Genomic DNA, 6,000 nt, shown 5'->3' on the forward strand with positions numbered 1-6,000 from the left:
TGATGGGTATCACTGTCGCCTTGGTCCAGTGACAGGTGCGCAACATGACCCAAAGAGTGTTTGGAGACGACACAAAGGCACAGAGAGAGTGAAGTGTTAAAGGCTGTGTGATAATCTTGCTCAATACCGACTGTGTTTGTGCAGCTATTGGACCAAACACATCATGCATTGAGAACGACCTTCCAAACGCTGCAGGTGTGGGAGTTGGGTGACCATTACCTTAACTGTCGGCACAAAACTGGGATTATCTAAAACCACTCATTCAGATTAAAGAAGACCTGAGGTTTAGAATCAAACAAAGTGTTTGTAATTTGCAGAATGAGTCGTGCTTGACTACATGCTGAAGAGGAAAAAATGGGTGTTAAGAGCAGAACATTGGGAAAGTAAGGGAACAGAAGGTCATGACCTGTGATCCCGGGTCACACATTACGGGATGATTATGTTTTCGAAGTCTGAAAAACCAAATAAAACACATTTTAAATTCAAGCAAAAGTAAGCAAGTCATGTCCTTGTTCCATTATTGTTGAATAAGTTTAGGATGTATTCTCAAATATACGGTTCTGAAATTAGAATTAGAGCTGTCAGTACATAAAATATTTTAATAAAATATTATAATTATAATTTATTTTAATTTTAATTGCAATTAATCTCACTAAAGCTGAGTCAACCTGTAGCGGTCATCTTGTATATGTTCTCTATGTTACTAAGGGGAAAATGCAGTCAACGCAAGAGTGGGCGATAATGCCTGCAATGTTGTGTTTCTAGCATGTTTTCCAGGCTCTGAGGTTATTCTCAAGAATGTCCTTGACAGTATCTCTTACTGTAAACAAATGTTGGCATGAGGAAAGTATGACCGACCACAGTGTTCCTTCCTTTAAGGTACATTTGGAACAATACAATATGAGTGATCAATTTGCTATTAATCGCAAGTTAACTCAGCTTTAATGTGATTAATTGAAGCAAAACTTGTTCCTATTGACACCCCTAATTATATTTAAGGAATTTACACATTCCAGCGTGATTACACTATAAAGCATTTTTAATAAGGTGGTGATCGTGATGCTAAAACAGCAAATGGTGGAAGAAACCATCAAAGCAACAGACGATGGTGACGTCCAGACATCAACTTCATCACTGCTACTTCTACAATGAGGAAGAATATTTCCAGTGGATCAGATAAACATCTTCATAAGTACTGTATGTAATTCACTTTGGGCGCTGCCTTTTGACATCATGAGTGAATTTACTTCCATCCCAAACTTACTTACGTCATTCACTGTATGGTTTTAAGTTAGTGACATCAAAGTTGAATATTTTATTCACTTCATACTTTTTATTCACTTCATACTTTAATAGAGGAAACAGAAGAGTACGGTCGTGGACGTTCAGTCATGCAGAAGCATTCACTGAGACATCGGGGACTTCAGACAGGCATGGGTGAAACAAGTGGAGACAACTGACAGGGGTGATCTGTGACATCACGGCTGTGAAGGGGGAGCTTCATTGGATCCTGTTGTGCAACAGGACGAAGATCCTCATATTCCTCAGTGGGAGTGACTACTCTAGATAAAGTTAGGGAGGCCTGATTTGGATTGGAGAGGCGGTGTTGGCTGTAGAACGTTGGGGATGGAGATTGCAGGAAAGAGCAGGTTACTGATCTGGTTCACAAAGAGAACAGGATAAGCAGAGGAGGCTGTTGTGCTGTGAAAGCCCCAGACCAGACTCATGAAAGTAAGTGTTTTATTGCTCTAAAGTGGACGAAGCAAGAAGGTTTGGATGAATTCATATTTAGTTCTCAGACAAAACTCCTGGAATTAGTGGTGCGAAAATTTAAATAAGTGCACGCGCATACCCAGATCCCCCAGTCTCATGTCAGATGGCGCTAAGTAAATCAGCTCTGACAATAACACCTCCCCTGGGTCCTACACATCACTGTTACAATTCAGGCCTAATGGAGCAGCAAAAGAGGGGAGACCGCTTGTTGGAGGCATGCAAGTGTGTGTTTGCACAAATGTATGCATGGATGCAGCGGCGTGCCCTTTTTTATCGTCGTGTTTGCTCATTTACGATAGAAGCGTACACACAAGGACATGGGAGGGATGATGGGGTGTGAAGATGAGAGCAAATGGAGGAGCAGTGTTACCAGCGGTGCTCATTTCACCCAGTACGTGTTAACGGGGAAGATTTGCTGCGAAGATGGGGTCGGAGGACAGTGTCGGAAGGGAAGTGGAGAACTCACGAAAAAGGGTTTGCAGTATTCCCAGGTTTACAGGGATCGAAAACTAAAGCATCAATATTAAATACTGACGTTTAAGGCAGATCTGGGCAAATTGTGTACACTAAAGTGGACAAAAATATGAATTCAAATAAAAGTTTGTCATGGAATGATTGCATCATTCAGCTTTAGGTCTTTTTTTATGTGACTTCATTTTTTATATATGTATTGAATTATTACAATTAAGATTTTATATATATATATATATATATTCTTTGGTTCAAATGTTAGGATTACACGGGGCATTATTGGAATGGATGTGAACTGGATGTGAACTACCATCACAATTGTATGACACATTTATTTGAGAAGAAGAAGACCATGATTGTAACATTGCAACATAAAAAGAAAAAAAATAAATCTAAAAAATAAAAAATCTTATGAATTCACTGCAAATATATACACGTGAGTATATTAAATATATAAAATATTGTGGCTTAATGTATTTTATTTTTATGATGTATCTCTTTGCTGCAAAAAAATTGAGGGATAGTTTATTAGGATCAATTGTTAAGTGAGAAACCTTCGTAAACAAAAATGTTTTATTGTTTGAAATGAGAGAGAAATGAGTAATATGGTGTCATTGTTTTGCCTCTGAATTCATTGAACAGCACGTTTCTTAAAGTGTCAGTGCAAAGACTCATCCAACCACTAAATGACTCAACTTTTGCCACTGGTTAGTAGAGAGAAGAGAATAATGGGGAAATGTATTTGAGGAAATGTTTAATGAGGGTTCAGATATTCACAATAATGAATTAGAAAACCGAAAACTTCACCCCCCGAAAATTGATTTAAGCCGTGCATGATGTGCTGTATATCCATTTTATAAATTACACACACACACACACACACACACACACAGAGTGGCCAACAAACTGGGCAGTGACCAGCAGGAGACTTTTTGTTTATCCTGCAGATTAATGGCTGCTGCAGCAACATTAAAGCATTCTAACTAATCAACACGGTCATTAGCTCGTGTTTTCACTGACAACTTTCATCGAATCCATCACGACTGGCCTCTCCATTACTGGCCGGCGGCATAATTATCTCTTCATTTCATTCTCAGACGGCGACGCAGTATCTGCTCATCTGTCTGCTGCGGCTGATTGAGGTGCATTCGGGAACATTCATATTAGAAAAGCATTGGCCATGCATCACGGCCTGCTTCTTCTTTCTCGTGCTCGTTCCATGTTTGTCATTTTTATGCAGCATCAAAGCACTTCATTTCAGCTGCAGGAGGCGAGGGTGTACATACTAATTCACTAGATGGACCTCATTATTAAAAAAAAAAAAAAAAAAAAGACATTCCGTTTTGTTTGTCTGATGTATAGAAAAACTAAATCACAACCGTAAAAACAAAACCACTACAACTTCAATTGGAAGAGTCCTGTGTGTCCCAGCTGTTGCAAGGCTTGTTGCTGGTTGGGCAGATTGTCAGGTGGAAAAAACCTACTCTGCGTGAGTCAACTTGTTCGAGCCCGTGACATCTACATGCTGAGGGGTACGAAGCCCCCCACCATGACATAACAATCCTGCTGACGTACATCCTTCAAATGTCATTGAGAGTGCACTGAAATTTGCCGAAACGTATATGAGCTTAAGGTGTACAGTTATTATTCATTCAATATTTTGTTATTGTGACTTCTGTTATTTAATTATTATTATTATTATTTTTTTTTTGCAATTTGCCCTTTAGCGCCACCGTAGACCACACTTGACAGTGACCAAAGTATATTAGCATTTCATTCGTATCAGCAATGAGAGCGTCCAATAAAATTCCAGATTAAGAAAATTGTGTTATGGTGCGACTGCTTTACAACAACTAACACCCTTTTTCATAAAGTGTGTGCACCGTATGCACTCATGAAATGTCTAGTGGGCAGGTCTCATGCTGTAGGGAGAAAATGTCCGTCTGTTTCATCTGTTTTTATAAGGCGTGTTTGTCTAATTTTCCCACTTGGGTCATGATGAATCTGTTCTCGGATAATCACCTGATTCTTCATTGTGCCTCGTGGCTTGGCATCTCCAGGCCCCGGGCATCTATGAGGTGTTAACTGCTCCCCACGGGAGCCTGTCTGGCTCTCCCGTAACCCTCGACCTCCTCCGCCCTCCGACGCAACACTCTCCAAACCACTCAGACTCACAGATGGCTGCTACACAAGCAGCCTGCCATCATGCTTTTCAATTACCGCCACACTCTGGGACGCACCATTGCTCAGCTGTCAGCGGCACGAGGGACATGCCGGAGAGGAGGGATGGAGAATTCCTGTATCCATGCTGCCAATCACTCCGCTTGGGATGTTTGAGCACTAAAGTCATGTATGCTTTTGTTTTACAAAAGCAAAGGCTTATAGATGGTGTATTGTAATGAATAATTTTTATAATTTTTAGTAATCTGTTCTCATAAGAAAATATGTTATTTTACATTGCAAACAATAAAAATACCTCAGAATACGCTGCTTTCATTTGAAGGCAGATACATTGCACTTACCTCACCAGAGAATCACGACTTTACGGAAGTGCTAAAGCATCACTCTCCTCAGGTGTCTATAGTCACAGTTTAATATTACTTCATTTTTCATACTTGTTTTCTGCTGAGAAGCAAGACATATATATGACAGTTTCACTGGCAGAAGAATCTGCGGCGTCACATTTCGATAGTGAGCTAGAAATATCCATCAGGTTTCTGTGCATGCAGGAACAAAATCACGACTAAAACACCATCAAAGCCAAATATCCAGCTGTGGTCTGCGCTGCGTAAATCACTTAGCCTAATTGTTGTTTTTGAAGCCAGCGACTCAAGTGGCTGCGAAAGAAAAGAGAGCATTTGCAGATCACACTTGAAGACTGTGCGAGGGAGGGGTGAGGTGGAGAACAGAGGGCTGTCAGTGTTTTAATTTGAATATTGCTTATATGCAGGGGGGAGGAGGACAGGATATTGATGATGTTGGGAACGCTATTCCTAGTTGGCTGTTTCCCGACAAAAACATCAATATCGTCTCTCTGTTTGTAATAAATCCTGCCTGATGCGCGGCACTTTTTATGTTCCCTTCTATACCTGTAATGTTGCAAATATCATCAATCAAGGTATGAATTTTAATCAACAAGCCATGAATTTTGACTTATTAATGCATCCTAAAACAAAAGTCTGAGCCAAACTTTTATGTGAGGAGAGGAAGTCCAGCATCAGTGGGCGTCTTCCTCCTTTAACGCCGACTCGGAGGTAAATCACAAGAGAAGCGGATCTAACGTTTAATGTGTTCGTACTGTACGGTCCAAGTTTCTGCGGCGACTGGACTCCCTGCCTTTCCCTTAGACGGTCACTCTCGTAGATGAAATTCATGTGTTCACCTATGTAACCTGACAAACTGAAACACCGTTCATGACAGTAAATTTGTTAGGTTTTTGTTTTGAGCTGTAATTCCCCCCAGATTTGTGTAGATGGTGTATTGTAATGAATAATTTTTAGTAATCTGTTCTTATAAGAAAATATATTATTTTACATTGCAAACAATAAAAAATACCTCGGAATATGCTGCTTTCATTTGAAGGCAGATACATTGCACTTACCTCACCAGAGAATCATGACTTTACGGAAGTGCTAAAGCATCACTCTCCTCAGGTGTCTATAGTCCAGGTCACAGTTTAATATTACTTCATTTTTCATACTTGTTTTCTGCTGAGAAGCAAGACATATACAGGACAGTTTCACTGGCAGAAGAATC

The sequence above is a fragment of the Synchiropus splendidus genome, chromosome 1 (assembly GCF_027744825.2).
Source record: "Synchiropus splendidus isolate RoL2022-P1 chromosome 1, RoL_Sspl_1.0, whole genome shotgun sequence".
In the NCBI taxonomy this organism is placed as follows: Eukaryota; Metazoa; Chordata; class Actinopteri; order Syngnathiformes; family Callionymidae; genus Synchiropus; species Synchiropus splendidus.